At 44.2% G+C, this 20,117-nt stretch overlaps 2 long non-coding RNA genes across 3 annotated transcripts in view; one reads left to right on the forward strand and one right to left on the reverse strand.

The window, feature by feature from the left end:
• Window positions 1-12,778, reverse strand: part of LOC149128562 (uncharacterized) — a 43,138-nt gene extending 30,360 nt beyond the window's left edge. Inside the window, exon 1 of the long non-coding RNA XR_016235219.1 lies at window positions 12,542-12,778. This is a non-coding gene — a long non-coding RNA (uncharacterized LOC149128562). The remainder of the gene's footprint in view (window positions 1-12,541) is intronic.
• Window positions 9,624-16,199, forward strand: LOC138846137 (uncharacterized). 2 transcript variants are annotated; one of them, XR_016235215.1, is made up of 2 exons: window positions 9,624-10,210; window positions 10,848-16,199. It is a non-coding gene; the product is annotated as an uncharacterized LOC138846137 (long non-coding RNA). The 2 variants fall into 2 exon arrangements; XR_016235214.1 differs by lacking the exon at window positions 9,624-10,210 and adding an exon at window positions 10,356-10,512.
• The last annotated feature ends 3,918 nt before the right edge of the window (window positions 16,200-20,117 follow it).

Raw genomic sequence — 20,117 nt, forward strand, 5'->3', positions numbered from 1 at the left:
GCCCCTGCACCTGCGTGGGAGACCTGGAAGAAGCTCCTAACTTCAGATTGGCACAGCTCCGGCCGTTGCGGCCAATTGGGTAGTGAACCAGCAGATGGAAGACCCCCCCCCCCCAACCGCCTCTCCTTCTCTCTCTGTGTAACTCTGACTTTCAAATAAATAAATAAATCTATTAAAAGAAGAAGAAGAAGAAGAAGCAGTTGTTGCTGCTCAGTTTCCCAGGTTGAGCCTGGAGATGACTACAGCCTGTGAGAGACCCTGTCCTTCACCAGTCCTTGAGTGGTGAAGACGCTCCTGAATTCTTAGCCCACAAAAACTATAACATATGTGTGTGATTTGAAGCCACTAAGTTTTAGGGTATTTTTTTTTTTTTTGCAGCAACAGACACCTAACACATCATCTTAAACAACATACACACACAGACACACACCCTAAAAAAATTTTAGACTCTTCACATATCAGCTCAGTGGTGACTTTCTTGAGATCAAAATCACATGAGATCAAAACAAGTGCATTGGTAGTTTTACATCCTCCTTTCCCAGCGGCGTTGCTGTAAAACTGATTTCTCTATAGCCGGCCTCTCAGATCTGAAGTGAACCCCAGAAACGAGACCTCTAGCCTTTCCCTTACCCCTGACATATTTGTGAAATTCCTGAAACAAGAACATTTTTCTCCTTATTTGGTCTCCCCCAAATAGCTGAAGGCTTCAATTAAACAGTGGCCACTGGCCTATACCTAATCTTTGCTGGTCACCCTTACAGGATCTAGAACTGACATCTCTACCGTCAGCCTCCACGGGAAGACTTCCTCCAATTCAATGTTTGACTACTACCAGAAATCTTATGCCTATCCAATTTTTAGATGGAAATAGAGAATTGAAAGTTATTTTTTAATACTGCCTGGAAAGGATTTTGGTGAATATTTTGACATTCCCAAAGACCATCAGAAAACTCTAAGCTCTAGCCAAGTTAAGCTTATCAGAGCTACTACAATAAGAGAGAGGCAAACTATCACAAATAAAATAATTATAGAGAAATAGTCACAAGGTTTTAAAACATAGGCCACATGATTTTAACACAGGTCATAGAAGGCGTGAAATGAACTGAAATTAGACAAAGTTTATGATACTGGAGCTTTTGGGGTGGTGGGCACAGTAAGGGAAGGGCTTATAGTGAGACTTGATGAGCATTCTGCTAGGACTTTTTTAGGTGAACATCAAAATGCATAAAAGCATCATTTTAAAGTAAACAATTCAGCACTAGCTAGTATATTCACAATGTTGCACAATCACCACTTTTAGCTATTTCTGAAACAAATGGGAAAACCCTAATCTGCCACAGTAACTTCCCATTCCCATAACCTCCGGAGTTCATCAACTCTGGATATTTTCTATAAATGCAGTCATACAATATGTGACCTTTTGTGTTTGGCGCAACCTATTAACATTGACAAAGAAACTATTTTATTTGGTCAGTAGTCTTATATTCCAGAGGCTAGTATTATGCCGAATAAAGCAGAGTCTTTTTTTTTTCTTGTTTTCACTATTTTTCAACACAGAAATGGGAAAATATGCTTGATCACAGAATTATTTAGCACAGGAACGAGAAAGAATGCTTCACTTCTAGGTCTCCCATTTTTTTGTGATTCTTCATGTTTATGGACAAGCTCAAAGCAAACCTGCACAGGTATCTGGTGGAGATGCTGATGGTCACTAATCCTACTCTTGAGTTTCCTTTTCCTTTTTGTTTTTGAATGTAATTTACTAGATCTGTGACTACAGCACAGTTGTATTTAAAACCCTGGAGACCAAATATTTGAACACTACAGGTAAGAAAAACACTAAGAAAACAAATACTATTAGAGTGTATAGTCCACTTTCAAGTTGGGATGCAGGAATTGCCAAGTTAAATCAAGAAAAATGGTTGCCTACTCCAATGCAAAGAGACTGAAGAACCAGATATTGGGATATTACCTGATTTACATAATTTCACTGTTTCTTTGCTTGCTTTCTAGATATTTTTTGTGATACTAAAGACGAGACATCTGTAGAGACATGAGTACAAAAATATGTTTCTAGCACATATTCCACCTCAAGGGGAATTAGATATAAATATAGATATGATACTTATTATAGATATGATACATACTATGGTTATAACATGTATTATATTTATGCATATATTATATTTATATTACTTTATATGTATATTATGTAATGTATTATATTATAAATATATTATATTTATAATATGTTATAAATGTGTTATATTTATATTAAATACTTTGTATATTTATATATATTGAATATACATATGTATATATGTATATGTATATCTTGAACCATCATCTGTCAAATTTCATGATCCTCTTGGGAAAAAATTTCTATGGGCTTAGTGACACTGTCCCTGTACCATAGCAGGTGAGATTCTCTACTTGGAAACCTTATATAAGACATGACATGAGAAGGCTTAAAGAAAAAAGAAGGAAGCCTAGAGTCCCACCTCAACTGCAAAAGGCTTTGGACTCTGGGACAAAGCCTTTGGACTTTGGACTCCTTCTTGAATTAAATTATATAAAGATCTCTTTTCCTGAGAAGAAAGATTTGTAGCCCCAGACAGATCCTGGATGATATCAGGGACTATCCTGAACACAAGCATCAGTTTAAGAAGATAACCAATTTTTACACTGAAAATTCAGTAATAGATGTTAGGGGACATCCAATGATCTATGTTCAGGCAAAATACTCCATTGGGTTGTCAGACAGTACAAGAAAATGTTTGCACCATTCATCAAGACTACTGCAGTACCAGGAGATGAATTTGCATTGTAGAGATCTTCAGCTGCAGGTAAAATTGGGGAAAAAAAATCAAGTTGGCAATAAGCTTAAGTAATAAAGTTTTCTTGTAAGATCTGGAAGAAAGGAAAACGGCTTCCAATGACATACTCTATCACTCCTTAAATCTTTCCCGAGCTCTACTTCTTAAATAAATTTGATTGCAAGGACAAGAATCTATGAACAACTCCATGTTTTTTCTGTCACCCTTCCTTTTATAAGATGAAGGAGGTAATCTTTTTACTACTTAGTGGCCATTTCAGGAAACTCAAAGATAAATTTTACTTAAAAGATATTTTGGGGCTGGCACTGTGGTGGCATAGCAGGTAAAGTTGCTGCCTGCAGTGTCAGCCTCCAATATGGGTGCTGGTTCAGGTCCCGGCTGCCTCACTCCGATCCAGCTCTCTGCTGTGGCCTGGGAAAGCAGTGGAGGGTGGCCCAGGTCCTTGGGCCCCTGCACTGCTTGGGAGATCTGGAGGAAATTCCTGGCTTTAGATCAGCTCAGCTCTGACCATTGCGGCCATTTTGGGAGTGAACCAGCAGATGGAAGACCTTTCTCTCTCTCCCTCTCTCTGCCTCTGCCTCTCTATAACTCTGCCTTTCAAATAAATAAATAAACCTTTAAAAAAACAATATCTTATAGGCCACACTGTGGCACCATGTGTTAAGCCACTGTCTGCAATGCCTGCACCCCATAGAGGCACCAGTTCAAATCTTGGCTGCTCCCTTTCCAGTCCAGATCCTTGTTAATGTGCCTGGGAAAGCAGTGGAAGATGGCCCAAATCCTTGGGCTCTCACACCTATGTAGGAGAGATCTTCCATCCGCTGGTTTACTTCCTAAATGCCCACAACAACGTGGGCCATACAAGGTCAAAACCAGGAGCCAGGAACTCAGTCTGGGTGGTGGGCACCCAACTAAATGAACCTGACCTGCTGCTTCCCAGAGTCCACATCAGTAGTAAGCTGGAATCGGGAGAAGAAGCAGTACTCAAACCCAGATACTCTCATCTGGAATGTGGGGTCCCAAACTGCGTCTTGGCTGTGTACCACATACCAGCCCCAAGCTCTTAGAAGTTATACGGAAATTCATAAACTTCTAGAAAACTTTAAAGTATGAGAAATTCAACCCGAATCTTATCTTAAATAAAATATTGTAGTAACATTCCATTTACATGTTGATAAAATCAGACAGAGGAGTTGTTTCTAAGCTAGAGATTTATCTCTCTAATTTGACTAAGAGGCATCTGCCTATCAGACAGATCAGTAACATTACATGAATCATTTTTCATACAAATTAATCTCTATTTATGCATCAAAAAATTACAGAGGTTGTCATTTGGCACAGCACAAATCCCACATCCCGTAACAAGATGCCTGAGTTTAAAACCCGGCTCTGCTTGTGATCCAGCTCCCTGATACTGTGCACCCTGGGAGGCAGCAGGTGCTCCAGTACTTGGGTTTCTGCCACCCCCTTGAGAGACTCATATTGAATTCTGGCCTCCTGGCTTCGGCCTGGCATAGCCTCAGCGTGGCGGGCATTTGGAGAGTGAAGCGGCAGATGGCATATCTCTGTCTGCTTTTCAAATAAATAAATAAAATGAAAGATAAGTCGAAAACTAAAGTACAGCTGTAAGCTCTTTCCGGATAAAAAGGGATATGTTCCCCTCAGCTCAGAGCCCTATCCTGAGAGGGGGGCGCAGAGTGTTTCTGCAGTCCCAGACCACATCATTCCTTACTTCTCTCCATCAGCAAGACACAGCAGTGAATGTCAAAGTCTCTCTCCCTCTGTCTGTCTGTCTGTCTCTCTCTCTCTCTCACACACACACACACACACAGAGAGGCAACCACGCCCCAATTCAAGCAGCCCTGTTGTCTTTTCTAAGAGCTCAGGTGGGAACCAAGCAAGGAGGGATGCCTGCCTGAAGGTGGCCCCAACACCTGACTGTCCTAAACCGGCTGAGCCTTACCCTGATGACAGGGCCACTGCTCCTGCGCTACAAGCTCGGGTTTCACTTACTCCAGCGGCTCTATTTTTTCCCTTTGCCAAAAGTGTCTGAACTGTCTTCACGTCGGCCTCCACATCCACCCATGAAAAGGTCAGAAGACATTTTTTTTAAATGCCAGGAATATCACCACGTCCAGCCTCCCTATTTTTACGTTTCACAACAGCCAAGGTTGACCCCTCCTGCCCCCACCAATGAGCGCCTGTTAATACCCTCCAAAAATGTATGAAATATCTAGTGTTATAGTTATCATCCTCTTAAAAATACACTGTTACTGACAGCACTTACACAGCTCGGTCCCATCCTGACTCCTCAATGTGGATGGTAGGATTTTCACTTTTATGGCTAGGAAATGTGGAGCCCAAAACTTTAAGTAACTTTCCCAAATCAGAACACCAACGCATTAGAATCTATTATTATTTTTTTTAGTTTCAAATTATTTTTGTGTATTTATTTGAGAAGCAAAGAGAGAGAGAACTCACTCCCATCCACTGGTTGACTTCTCAAAAACCTACAATGTCCTTGGGTTGGGCCAGGCCAAAACTGAGAGCCAGAAATTCAACCCAAGTCTCCCATTTGGGTAACAGAGTTCCAATGACTTGAGTCATCACAGCTGCCTCCCAGGATCCATATTATCAGGAAGCTGGCAGCATCAGGAGCTAGAACTGGGAATCAAACCCAGGTACTCTGATTCCGACATAGGTTTATTAACTGCTAGGCGTAACACACACTTAGTAGCGTCCAAATGTGATTAAAGCCGAGTCCAACATCAGGGCAAAAGCTCTTATACTGCTTCCTCCCAGCTGTGTGGCTGTTTTCCTGTAGATGGCTATCCTGAGCTGCCCAACTTGGGCCACGCCATCTCCCCAGAGAGAGAGTTACAAGGGCAGCCACCACAACATTCTCCACGCTGCCCCTCTGCACAGTAGTTTCTGACTATTCCCAAAGTCTCACAGTGACTAAAACTCACGTTGAAGCATAAATCAGGGGTCAACAAACAGCCTATTTGTTTCCAGCCAAGGAGCTAAGCATGTTTTTACCTTTTTAAATTGTTGAGAACACGTTAGAAGAAGGATAACTGTGGTGAGAGGTAAACAGTTGTAAAATCCAAATCACTTCACTGTGATGGAAGGAGAAGGCCGTGCCAAGATGGCGCTGGTGAGCGCGCGTCAGTTACTCAGGAAATGGTTTTGGAACCCACCTGGCAAAGGAGCCGGCCTGGCAACAGATTGGGTAGGGCATAAACCACCTCTTGACTGGATTGGCTGCCTCGGCTATATAAGCTGCTATACCAATGGAAATAAATGAGTCTGTGGGCTGCTTGCCTCTGGCCCGCTTTCACCTGGCTCCCGAGGTCTGTGTGGTGACTCCACGCCTCTTGCCCCTACCACGCTCCTCCTCTCAGAACGAATCCACAGCAACACTCCAGTGTCTACTGGTGAGCTTTTCTCAAACCATAGCCACATTCACTCACATCTAAGACTGCTTTTGCACCACAATGGCCAAGGGGAACAGCTGCTACTGACGCTTATGGCCTACAAGCCTGGTCCTTTACCAAAAACAGTTCCTGATCTCTATTGCAGATGACTGATCAAAGACCCATTTTAGGAGGAATATTTTGGCTGTTTTTGTGTGTTTTGTTTCGAGAGGACTATGGAAGGCAAAAAGCAGGAGTGCAAGGACATGTGGCTTCACAAAAACAGGAGAAGTGGTGTCAAGGGGAGGGGAAAACAAGGAGTTTGGAAGAAAAGTTTCATCAGCATCAAGTGGGGCACAGAGTCCATCCTGGGCACAAGAACAAAATGATTACTATCTACTTTAATCAAACTGATTAGGAACAAAAGCGATGATACTAACACCATCATAGCTAGCTTAGTAAACAGTGTATTGAATGGGCTTGGTACTGTGCTATACTGTATGTTTCATTTCAGGATCATCTTTATCATGCATGCATGTGATAAATGCTATTACAGCACCACTTCTTAAAAACAGAGAGGTTGTAGGGCCGGCACTGTAGCACAGAGGGCTAAAGCCCCAGCCTACAGCACTGGCATCCTATATGGGCACCAACTCAAGCCCCAGCTGCTCCACTTTCAAACCAGCACCCTGCTAATGCACCTGGGAAAGCAGTGGAGGATGGCCCAAGTCCTTGGGCCCCTGCACCCATGTGGGAGACCCAGAGGTAGCTCCTGGCTCCTGGCTTCTGATTGGTGCAGCTCCAGCCATTGCGGTCAATCGAGGAGTAAACCAGCAGAGGGAAGACCTTTCTCTCTCTCTCTCTCTCTCTGCCTCTCCTCTCTCTATGTAGCTGTCACTTTCAAATAAATAAATAAATCTTTAATAATAAAAAAAAGTGTTCCAGTCACTTCGAGTGATGTCTTTCTTAGTGAGACTCTTTGCTACTTCAAAAGATGATTACAGGGAAGACGCTGTTGAAAGAAAAAAGACCCAGTTCTTATCTTTGTAGAGCTTCCAATCAAACTAACGCTTTAGATCAGACATGACTTTAAATAAGTCACAGGAAATGTTAACCCTGATCTTCCTTTTTTCCCTTTGTTCTGATGGTCAAGGGGAAGTACAGGGCAGGCTGTTGGAGCATCTTTGAGAGAGTGCGAAGTTCAGAATCAGAAAAGAAAGGTCTGATCCTCAGCCACATCACAGTGGGCTATGTGACCTTGAGCAATCTCCTAGGGTCTCAATCTCCTCATCAGTTACATTGGGATCTCTCTCAATGTTGTCAAAAAGGGCTCTGAGAGACAGAGTTCAATGCCTTCAAGCACCCATTGTACATCATGAATCAACTTCTCTCCTATGCGTATAGAATGTGCTAGGTAGATGCCATCCTTGGATGTCTGAGACAGCGGTCACTCAAATCATTGTCTGTGCTCTGTGGTTCCGATATAATCAGCTAGCAGGCAAGTGGGATTGTAAGTGGATTCAGTAGGATATAGATGTAATCACCTACAACACGTGGAAGGTGCTCAGCAGTGCAGGTCCTCTCCTCCACAGCAGCTTAGCTAAGGTTCTCATCAAAGATGAAAGCAGTGCCCTGGGGCTGCCGCTGTGGCTCAGTAGGTTAATCCTCTGCCTGCAGTGCTGGCATCCCCTATGGGCGCCGGTTCGAGTCCCAGCTGCTCTGCTTCCAACCCATCTCTTTGCTGTGGCCTAGGAAAGCAGTAGAAGATGGCCCAAGTGCTTGGATCCCTGCACCCACTTGGGAGACCTGGAAGAAGCTCCTGGTTCCTGGCTTTAGATTGGCTCAGCTCCAGCCGTTGCGGCCGTTTTTGGAGTGAACCAGAGGGTGGAAGACCTTTCTCTCCAACACTCCCTCTCACTGTTTGTAACTCTCTCAAATAAATAAGTAAAATCTTAAAAAAGAAAGAAAGCAGTACGCTTCTACCACGCAACTCTCAAGACCAGCTTCCTGGCCCCCATCTGCTCCAGAGTTCCAACCCACGTCCTATAAGAAGACATTTACGTTTTACTCCAGAGGCAGAGAAAAAGAAACAGACAGAAAACTCTCAACTGCTGGTTTGCTCCCCGAGTGCTCACAACTTCCAAAACTGGACCAGGCAAAAGCTGGGAGCCAGGAACTCAATGCAGGTCTCTCTTGTGGGTGGTAGGGACCCAGCTACTGGAACCATCAACTGCTGCCTCCCAGCGCCTGCACTAGGAGATTGGAATCACTCTCATATAGGAAGCCAGCGTCTTTTTTTTTTTTATTTGACGGGTAGGGTTATAGACAGTAAGAGAGATAGAGAGACAGAAAGGTCTTCCTTCCGATGATTCACTCCCCAAATGGCTGCCACAGCTGGTGCTGCACCGTTCTGAAGCCAGGAGCCAGGTGCTTTTTCCTGGTCTCCTATGCACCTGCAGGAGCCCAAGCACTTGGGCCATCTTCTACTGCTTTCCCAGGCCACAGCAGAATGATGGGTTGGAAGCAGAGCAGCTGCCGGACTCAAACTGGTGTCCATATGGATGCTGGCGCCGCAGGCGGAGGATTAACCAAGTGAGCCACAGCAGCGGCCGGGAAGCTGGCATCTTTACTGATGTCTCGACCACTAGGCCAAATGCATGCCTCAGGGGCACCTTTAAAGAAGGAAAGCAGTGGCGTATTGATTGGTGCAGAGGAGAGGAGGGTATTCTGTCAGAGATTCCTCTAACCAACCAAGGACTGAATCGGGATGACCAGGGGACAGTAACAGATCTGTGAGCACCACACTCCTCCAGTCACTTGTCCGTGTACAGAACTGTCTGCTGACTTGTTTCTTTGCGCACCCTGACGGCGCGCCCCTAGAGGGCAGGAGCTGAGAGCAGACTGCTGCTGCTCCTTTGACAGCCGCAGTGACCAGGGCAGAGACGGTGCAGGAGGCATCAGTGAGGAGCTCACGAATGAATGGATTCCAAGGAAGGCCGGAAGATGCGAAAGAGGAACCGTGGAACAAGCCTCCTGGGTTTCATGGAACTTGCAGCCTATGGCGTCCCTCCGGCAGAATCAGGCTCAAGGAAAGGAGTTCCTCCTCTCTCTGGGCTCAAAGCAACTCATAGAAGCTCTTCAGAGAGAGAAAGACAGAGAGAGATGGAGAGAGACTGATGATCCCAGTCCTTAGAAAAGCTATGACCCTAAGAGGGGACAAGAGCCCCTTAAAATACATTCCAGCATTCACAAGCCTTTGGAGCAGAGGTTCTGTAACCTTTTTCTTCTCTCCCACCTCACCTAGTTGAGCTTGTTGACTACAAGAGAACCAGCCAAGTGTGCCTTTGTGTCTTGCAGCAGTGTCCAGGATGTGTGTGCGCGCACGCACACACACACCAAATTGATACTGTGTCCCTGGTCATGTCCCTTTAAAGGGGACATCTTTGAGAAGGCAGAGCCTTTGGCTGTGCAAGGTTCACAGCTGTTGCTGTGGCAACTCCTGCAACCTCCCAGAGTATCCGAATAGTTTGTTCTTTTTTTTTTTTTTTTCTTTTTTTCCCCCTTCTCAAAGCAAGCGGGGGAGGGGGACGATCGATGAGCCTCGCCGCTGGCATCTACTTGGAGTTGTGGAGTTAGTGAGAAGGCGAGGTTTCCTAAAACAACAAAGCATAAAGCCTCGGCACAAAGCCCGCGCCCTCGGAGGCTGCCGCGGTGACACGCAAGGGAAGGCTGCGCCCGAGGCTTAGCAGGAGCCCTTGCTTTGCAGAGCGGCTCCCAGCAGCAAACACCCGAGGCCGAAAGCCAGGCAGCGGCAAGGCCAGGGGCCCCCACCTGGGGCCGTGGAGCGGGGGCGGGGCGCTGCGGGTGTCCCGGGACCCCGCCGACGCGCCCGCCCCGCCCCGCTCCCTTCCCGGCTCCCCACGGCCACCGGCGCGGCTGAACCGCCGAGGACCTCGGGTAAACAAAGAGAGCGCTCTGCCTTCCCCAAATCCCTCCTCTTCCCTTCGTGTGATAGGTGACATGTGCAAAATTCATTACAGGAAATGGCACGGCAAAAAAAAAAAAAAAAGCTGCGCATTTATCTTTAAATGGATACGGTCCCTGCTTCTCCGCCCCCCTCCGCGGCTCTCCTGCAGCCGGCTGGGGGCGCAGACAGTCGCCCTCCCTACCCTGCCCCCAGACTCTTTTATTATCAGTTGAATCACGTCTCCCGCCGAGCAAAAGGTCACTTTAGGTCATCTCGGAGATGAAAGGACGGGGTAATGTATTTGAAGGTGCCAGGCGAGCCAAAAATATATATGGAGAGAGAGGAGAGAGAAAGAGGGAGGGAGAGAGCGCGAGAGGAGAGAAGAAGGGGGAAAGAGAAGGAGAGAGATGGGGGGGGGAGGGGGAGAGAGAGAGAGAGAGAGAGAGAGAGAGAGAGAGAGAGATGCCAGCAGCTGGCAAGAACAGAATCCTGGAAGACAGGGAATGTCTCCGGAGCAAGACGGGCTCTACCCAATCCGTAGCTCATTCCTAATTTAAAAATCCAGAAGTGTGGCCTTTAATTGTGAGACGCCTGGAGTAATTCAAGATTGTAATTGTTCTCTCCTAGAATCTCACGTTTGACCCTTCTTCAGAGCGAGAGGAAAACGCACGTTCTAGAAGCAAGCGCCAGGGGCGGGGCGTGGGGGAGCCTGCTCTGCGGCCGGCCGAGCGAGCCCGGGGTCGCGCGGGGAGAGTGGTTAGGGTTGGCCGCGGCCGGGTGGATACCTGGTTTAGAAACCACCACCGGGGTGAGCAAGCAGTGTTTATGGGGTTTCAGTAGCAAGCACAGGTCTCTTTGTTTGGAGATAAGAAAAGACAAAGACTAAAAAGAAGAAGAAAACAACAACAAAAGAAAACCTTGCATACATTCTGTTTTCTGGGTAGGGATGGCCTGATTTTTTATCTCCCTACTAAAGAAGATGCCACCACCTCCTCCGAGTTTTTCATTCAGCACCATTTCAATAAAGACAATTGGCTGGCTCTGAATTCCTGCCAAGTGCATTGCTTTGCTGTTCCCACCGCTGCATTTGAATGTCCTGTATTTGCCTCACCAATTTTTTTCTAAGAAACAGGACTTTTTTTTTCTTTGAGAAATAACAGATGCCAGCAGCAATCTATTAAGGGAGTGGGAGGTTCCCATAATAAATTGTTTGCTCCCAGATTCCACAAGTCTCTTAAGGTGGAAATCCCCCCCCCATCTAGCCCATCTCTCCTTACTAATCAACTTTCATCTACTATCTCCCATTCATGCCACATCCCCCAAAATTCAAACAGCAGGCTTTTGAAGTAACTAGTTGAAGGTAAGCCAATGACTGGCAGGATCTGTCATAGAGATTTAGTGAGATTCGTCTGTTACTCAACCCATTCTTCAAAATGGCTTTTTACAATGGGTATGATCTCAATATGTACCAGCCACTAGGAAAACCTGCCCGCCATGCCCATTCCCCAACTTCCTCCCTTGTAAAAGCTACTCACTAAAATTATCCTCTTTTCCTATTGCTCAAGTCATGTTTCTAGAGAAATACAAGTTGTTTTTGCTGCTATTGTAGTTGTTAGGTGTAGAAAGCTCAGTTTTCTGGGTGTTAGAAAAGAATGGACTGCCATCAACTGTTCTGGGGTGAACAGCGAGGGGCGCCAGGAGATGGGGCAGTGTCACTGTGCACAGTGAAAGAAATAAAGGATAGACCATAGGGTTGGGCAAAGGCAGCAGCTGCCTGATCAAAACTGAACTGCTGCTACTATGTAGGAGAGTATGGGCCTGTGTTTACACCAATCAGGAGATGGGGGTACCTAGAAATAACCAATCAGAGCTCTCAAGGCCTGGTCATTTCCCATCTATGAAAAGCCCCAAGGCAGATTTGATCGTGCAAGCTGGGACATGCACGCATCACATCGAGAAGATAGAAGATTCTCCCCTCGTAAGCATTGCTGTTGAGCAGAATTGAACCATATGAGTGAGCAAAGCAACACTACTCCTCCATCTTCAAGTCCTCCCACACCAAGGGCCTCAAGGTTGACCAGAAGTTCTGACAGACTCAGCCATGCAATCAGGTATTACTGGGAAGGAAGACACAGAATTCTCTGATATTTATAATAGTCACTATAACGTGTCATGTACTGCACATGAGCATAACTCATTTCATCCTTGCAACAGCCTTGTGGATAGTATCATTATTTCCCCCACAGATGAGGAAACTGACCGTCAAAGTCTCTAACTGGGAAGACAACATGCTTCTAACAAGGGAAGCAAAGGAAACTTACATTTATGGAGAGTTCCTGGTTCCAAAGACCATGATTCCCGGGAAAAGGACACAAGCCTCAGCCATTTTAGCTCGTTGCCTGAAAGCAGGTGCAATTCCCTTTCCCCTTTTCCCCTGCCTTCTTTCAAGAAACCAGCTCAGCCTGTTGGAGGACCATGCTGTCTGCCACGTGTTTGATCTGTGTGTGTGCCGGCAATTGGCCACTTCCACGAATTGATTTTCCCTTGAATAAATTCGTTTTGGCTGTTGGTTCGTATCCTGTCTCCTCTCTGTTTTATTTCCCTTTTCTTTACAATACTGGGCTTATTTACACAGTTACTTCCAAATCACCCTATGCTATGCTTAACAGTCTCCATTTGGAAGCTGAAGGCACTGCCCTGCAAGAAGCTTAAATAACTTATTCAAAGTCAAAGTTAGTAAATGAAAGAACCAAAATTCAAACTCACCTCAGTCTGATTCCCAGAGCCCGTGCTCTTTGATGATAATTGATGCCTCTAAATTAGCCTGTAAGTGAAAGATTAATTCTGAGCCTCATTCCCAATATGATGCTATCCAATATATCCCCGCTCCCTGTAAGGCTTTTCTCAGAAGAACACATCCTGGCACTTACATAAAGACTTCGTGAGAGGGCACAGAATCCCACATGTCTAAAGCAAAGCGTTTCAGACAGTTTCACAGAGGATCACAAATAATTAGCGTCCAGGTCTGATTTTAAACTAAGGCCTTATGAGCGACATTGATGTGTTTGATGTTCCAAAGACACCCAAAGTGAAAACTTGGGAAATTCACAAAGCCTACTCACATACGAGCTATTTATTATCGAGACCAAGACAACTTCTTGCATGTCACTGCCATATCTATGATTTCCCAGTGATTTGGCCATTTTAGTGAATGGCACTTGATAGCTTAACAAATATTAACCGGTGCCTACCAGGTACCAGGATCATGCAATTGGCTGGATCGTACCAACATTCACTGTTTAGGGAACATCATAGGAAAAAAAGAAAAAACAAGGATGTGAAGGAAGTTGGGATGGAGTGGGTAGAGAAATTCAAGATTGAATTAAGTTTTGGCAGACTAAGCTGAGTCTGAGGTGCCTGCGAAAACACCCACTGATGCTATCAAGTAAGGAGTTAGAATTATGGGTCTGGTTTTCAGAAGACAGATCTAGGCTAAAAATAGAGACTTGGGAGGGACTGACATATGGCAGATGGTAACTCAAGCCATGGTGGTAACTAAGATCGTCCAAGAACACAGGGGAAAGTAGGAAGAGAAAGGGACTCAGAACAGGGCCCTGAAGAACATAATGTCTAAGGCAATGTTGGTGATTAAGTACCTTTCCCAACTGCACATGTGACAAAACAAACCACCTTTTTCATTCATGCAGTGATTTATTCAACAAGCACTTGCTATCTTCTCTACTTTAGTGCTCGTAAAACACCAGTGAGATACAATCCCTTGCCTTGAGGAGATACAAGGAAACCTCAAAAAGTTCCTGGAAAAATGTGCAATAGGAAAAAACTATGCATACATTTCAAAAGCACCAAAATAGAGACTGGAATTGTGGCACAGCAAGTTAAACTGTCACTTGCAATACAGGCATCGCATATCAGAATGTCAGTTCAAGTCATGGCTGCTCTGCTTCCAATCCAGCTCCCTGCTACTATACCTGAGAACGCAGTGGAAGAAGTGGAAGTACTGTGTCCCTGTCTCCCATGTCGAGACTAGGATAGAGTTCTTGGCTCCTGCTTCAGCCTCGCCCAGCCCAAGTCATTGGTGGCCATTTGGGAAGTGAACCAACAGAAGTCTCTCTCTCTCTATGTGTGTGTGTTTCTCTCACTCTCTCTCTCTCTCCTCTCTCTCTCTCTCTCTGTGTGCTATCTGTGTGCCTCTACCATTCACTCTCTGCCACTCTTTCAGATAGCTAAATATTTCAAAAAAATTTTTTGAACCAAAACAAACTTGTGTCTTAATTTCATTTTTCAACAAACTTTCTCATAGGATAGAAGAGTATCAGTACAAATTTATATACAAGAGCTATCTAGATTCTTTCTGGAGGGAAAGAACAGAGCTGGGTGAGACAATTTCGTAGTAGAGATTATGTTAAACTGGACCTTGAGTAATGAACAGAGTGGAAAATATCACACGATATCTGACTTTTGTACTGTTATGCAATGCAGACCCTTAATAAATGCTTAAATTAGAAAAGATCAAACGCATGCTGAGAAGAAACAGAATAGAAGATGGGAACAGCAAAAGGCTACACTGCATAAAAGCACAGAAGTCAAATTTCCTCTGATAGCTCCCACCCTGTTCATTACTCAAGATCCTGTTATTTCCTTGAAGAATACAAGGGGCCAATGGAACGGCAGGACTAAATTGGGGGAAGGCAGTAAAAGAACACAGATGTGTATTTAGCTTGGTAAAGTTGGCCCGGAAACCATGCTGCGCACCTGCAGTTGGGCTCCTGTGATTGATCCCACTGGGCAAGAGCAGTTGCTAGCAATTGAAGCAACCTGGCCAGGGGTAAGGGGAGGAAGTCGAGGTGGGGTCAAGCAAGTATAGGGAGGATCCTTTTCTTTATATACATATATAATCATTCATCATGGATTTTTGTGATAATATTTATTTTTTAAATATTGCATCAAAATATTTTCTTGATCACAGAGGTTTTTATTGTCTCCTTAACTTGACTCTGTGTCACTGTGTGATCCATATCCAAACTTCTCTCTTAATTTTTCTTTTAATAAATTTACTTCTTTTATTTTCAGTTTTTGTTTGAGAGGCAGAAACATCGACAGATCTTCCGTCTGCTGGTTCACTTCCAAAATGCCCACAACAGCCAGGGCTAGACCAGGCCAAAGCCGGGAATCAGGAAGTCATTCTGGGTCTCCCAGGTAGATGGCAGGGTCCCAGGTACTTGAGCCATTATCTGCTACATCCCAGGGTGAGCATTACACTGGAAGTAAAAGATCTGAGACTAGAACCAGGTACTCTGATATGGAATGCAGCAGTGTCTTAAGCATTATGCCGAATGCCTACCCCCCAATTTCCTCTCTTCTTGTAAGGACATCAATCATTGGATAAAATGCCCACCTTAATCTAGACTGGCTTTTCTTAACCTAATTACATTTGCAATGACCCTATTTCCCAATAAGGTCATATTCATAGATACAAAAGATGAGAACTTGAACATATAGTTTTGATAGACACAATTTGACTTACATACCTTGTGCCCTGCAACTTTACTAAATTCACTTACTAGTTCTAGTATCTTTTCCTGAAGATCCTTTGGGATTTTCTATATGAGAGAGGTCTTCAAAAAGAGGCTGGAGCAATGCAGCTACAAGACAAGAAATACCAAGGATTGCAGGCAACTTCTAAAAGCTAGGAGAAAGGTATAGATCATACTGTCCTGCAAAGCCTTCAGAGGAAGGAACCACCCTTGCCAGCAATTTGATTTCAGCCTTCTGGACTCCAGAACAGTGAGAGACTGAGTTCTTGTTGTTTCAAGTACCCAGTCTATGGTAGTTTGTTTTCACAGCCATAGAAAACTAATATACAGGGCTAACATAGACAAGCTACTTGTGTTTCTATATAGTACTAAATAATAAATGGAAATAACATTTTAATACCATTTAAAATACCCTCAACAATATGAAATATTTAGGAATAGTCCAGCAAAGGAATGTGTAAAATTTACACACTTGCAGAGTATAAAATATTGCTGAGAGATATTAAGGAAGATTAAGGTTAATGGAAAGATATATAGTATACATAGATCAGAGGACCCAATATTGTTAAGATGTCAATTGTCCCAAATTCATCTCTAACTTTAATGTAGGATCATCCAAAATACCAGTAAGCTTTTAGAAATGACAAGCTGATTCTAAAATGTAGAAGGGGGTGCCGGTTTGTGTCTCAGCTGCTCCACTTCCAATCCAGCTCCTTGTTAGTGCCCTGGGAAAGCAGCAGCAGATGGCCCAAGCATTTGGGCCCCTGCACTTGCATGGGAGACCCAAATGAAACTCCTGGCTCCTGGCTTCAGCCTGCCCCAAACCTGGCCTTTGTGGCCAACTGGGGCGTGAACCAGCAGGTGGAAGATCTCGCTCTCTCTTTCTCTGTCTCTTCCTCTCTCTGTGTAATTCTGACTCTGAAATAAATAAATAAATCTGTTTTTTTAAATGTATGTGGAAATGCAAAGGATCTATAATAGAGTAAATAGTTTTGAAAAAAATAATTGGAAGATTTATGCTGATTTCAAGATTGACTACAAAGCTACAATAATCAGTCAGTATGGCGTTGACATAAGCATAAATCAATGAAACAGAAATAGACAATGCATTTATGGTCAATTGATTGACCCTGCGGGGAGCAAGGTATTTCTATGGGGATAAGATATTCTTTTAAGGCTAAAGGGCACTAGAACAATCGGAATCCATGTGCAAAAACAAACTTCAACTCTTTTCTTGTTCTATACACAAAACTAACATAAAGACATAAAGCTAAGAACTAAAACTATAAAATGTCTAAAATAAAGCATAGGATAGAGGACAACATTGTGGCTTAGCAGGTAAAAGCCACCACCTGTGATTCCGGCATCCCTATCAGTACTGGTTTGAGACCCAACTGCTCCACTTCAGATCCAGCTCCCTGCTGATGTACCTGGGAAAGCAGCAGAGGATGACCCAGTGCTTGAGCCCCTGTACACACATGGGAGATACAGATGAAGCTCCTGGCTTCTGGTTTTGGCCTGGCCCAGCCCTGGCTGTTGCAGCCATTTGGGGAGTGAACCAGCAGATGGAAGAACTCTCTCTCTCTCTCTCTGTCTCTTCTTCTCTCTGTGTGTAACTCTTTTAAATAAATAAATAAGTAAATAAATCTTGAAGAAAAAAATAGGCTAAAAATCTTTGTAGTCTTGAGTTAGGCAAAGACATTTTAATAGGACAAAAATATCATGAAAAACAATGAATAAAGACAAAACTGGTACCTAAAAATTTATCAAAATTGAAAACCTTTGCTTTTCAAAAGACACTGTTAAGAAAAGTAACAGACAAGCTACACAATGGGAGAAAATGTTTGCAAAACTTACATCTGAAAAGAGCTTACATTCAGAATATATAAAGAATTTTCAAAACTAAGTAATAAGAAAACCATTCGTTGTTGGGACAAACACTTCTCCAAAGAAACTATGGCACGTCTGGGGCCAGTCCTGTGATGCAGCAGGTTAAGCTACAGTTTGTGATTTCTGGTATCCATATCGGAGTGCCAGTGTAAGTCCTCGTTGCTCCACTTCTGATCCAGCTCCTTGCTAATGGCTTGGGAAAAGCAATGAAAGATGGCCCAAGTGTTTGGGCCCCTGCCATCCACATGGGAGACCCAAATGAAGTTCCTGGTTCCTGGCTAAGGCCTGGCCCAGCATAGCCATTATGGCTATCTGGTGAGTAACCAGTAAATGGAAAATTTCTCTTTCTCTTTCTCCCTTTCTCTGCTGTAACTCTTTCAAATAAATAAATAAAATCTTTAAAAAAAACTCAGAGAGAATGAATTTTATGTAAATTATACTTCAATGAAATTGACTTACAAAGAAAAAAAACTGACAAAAATGACCAAGCAGAGAATTGAATAAATACTTGAGTCAAATGCAAATTTAATAATTGTTAAAGATCTAATATTTTTACTCTTTAGTCACAAAATAAGAGTGATTACAAAAGCAATCCAATACTGTATTTTATAAATTAATTTCATGCAAATATTTCCACTTTACATAGATTGTACGGTGAGCCTAATCTGTGCATTGATTAAAATCCTTCCATTCCCTCTCAGTAGCACTCTGACCTCCTCCTGCCCCCAAGGCTGTGGGGTGCAAGTACACAGATGCTGCCCCACAGTGGAGCCATTCAGAGTTGTGTCTGTTCCCCTCCTTCCAGACCTGGGCATGAGCCCAGGAAAAGTACATGACAAGGACAATACAAGAAGGAAGCCTTGGCTTCTTTTCCGTGAGACCCACTCTCTGATTTCCTTTGGAGCGGCTCCTCTGACCCCTGTTGGTGCTGTCTCTCAATGCTGCCTACAGAGCTCTGGCACGTCTCTCAGCAGTCAGTCCTGCAGTTCAGAATGGGGAACCATTTTTCTTGAACAGGTCATTGACCCAGATTAAAAATCAGTTACAAACCAGACACCAAATAGGTCTCCTGGTGGAGATGAACCTTGAGCCAGGTTCTGAAGGAGGATTGGAACGTGAGTTGGCAGAGAGGGAAGGGAAGGAAATCGCCCGAAGCAAGGCACCAGGAGAACAGTGAACGCGTCTGCCCGGCTGGCTCAGTAGAATCTCCCCTTGGACAGTGTGACGGATCCCACAGAGTCCACTCACCCATGAAAAGCACAAATTTTCTATGCCTCCTCTCTCCTCCCCCTACCAGCCTCAACGTGCTCAAGCTGCCTGTCGCCAAACACTTGTGCATTCTCTCTCCCTAACACAAAACAATCACTACTCAGCAGGATACTTGAATCATTCCCCCTGCCAGGCTTGAGTCTAGCTCCTATCTGCCTCTGCACCCAAATATTTCAATAACTACTGTTTTTTATAAACACATCCCGCTAGCCCAATTCTTCAATGTGTCATTTCAGGAAGATACCAAATAAATCGCCACGTTCATGCTTTTGCCTATGCACACACCCCCCTGGGAGAATGCTCCCTTTCTCATACATGGTTTTTACATCCTGACGTTCCTTAAAAAGCCTAGCAAGTCTCCCAGGAAAAGTAACCACGCTGGTGGTTTAACATCTATCTCAAGCCCATAAGATATATATTCATACCGTTCTCTTGGCGAGAAAACTAAAGCAAGTGTAGTCACCCCTCAGTATCCACAAGGCATTGGCTCAGGACCCCTATGAGACTCACATCCTCATTTAAAATACCATCATGTTTGCATATGATCTGTGTATATTCTCCTAAATATTTTAAGTCATCTCTAGATACCTTATAAGAGGTAATTAATGTGGCCGGCGCCGCGGCTCACTAGGCTAATCCTCCGCCTAGCGGCGCCGGCACACCGGGTTCTAGTCCCGGTCGGGGCGCCGGATTCTGTCCCGGTTGTCCCTCTTCCAAGCCAGCCCTCTGCTGTGGCCAGGGAGTGCAGTGGAGGATGGCCCAGGTGCTTGGGCCCTGCACCCCATGGGAGACCAGGAAAAGCACCTGGCTCCTGGCTCCTGCCATCGGATCAGCGCGGTGGCCATTGGAGGGTGAACCAACGGCAAAGGAAGACCTTTCTCTCTGTCTCTCTCTCTCACTGTCCACTCTGCCTGTCAAAAATAAAAAAAAAAAAAGGTAATTAATGTGAATGCTACATAAAAATTGTCATACTATATTTTAAAGAGAATAATGACAAGGAAACTGTCTGTGCATGTTCAGTATAGACTCTTTTTTCTGAATGTTTTCAATCTTAGTTCGTCAACTCTACAGATGTAGAACCTGTAGATGTGGAACTGACTGTGGGTGAATGATTTGCTTAAGGTCAAATAGCTAACAAGATACAGAAGTAGGATTCAACAGAAAATCTTAATTATACCAAATT

The sequence above is a fragment of the Oryctolagus cuniculus genome, chromosome 1, assembly GCF_051225735.1.
Source record: "Oryctolagus cuniculus isolate XC-2025 breed Fujian yellow rabbit chromosome 1, ASM5122573v1, whole genome shotgun sequence".
Classification (NCBI taxonomy): domain Eukaryota; kingdom Metazoa; phylum Chordata; class Mammalia; order Lagomorpha; family Leporidae; genus Oryctolagus; species Oryctolagus cuniculus.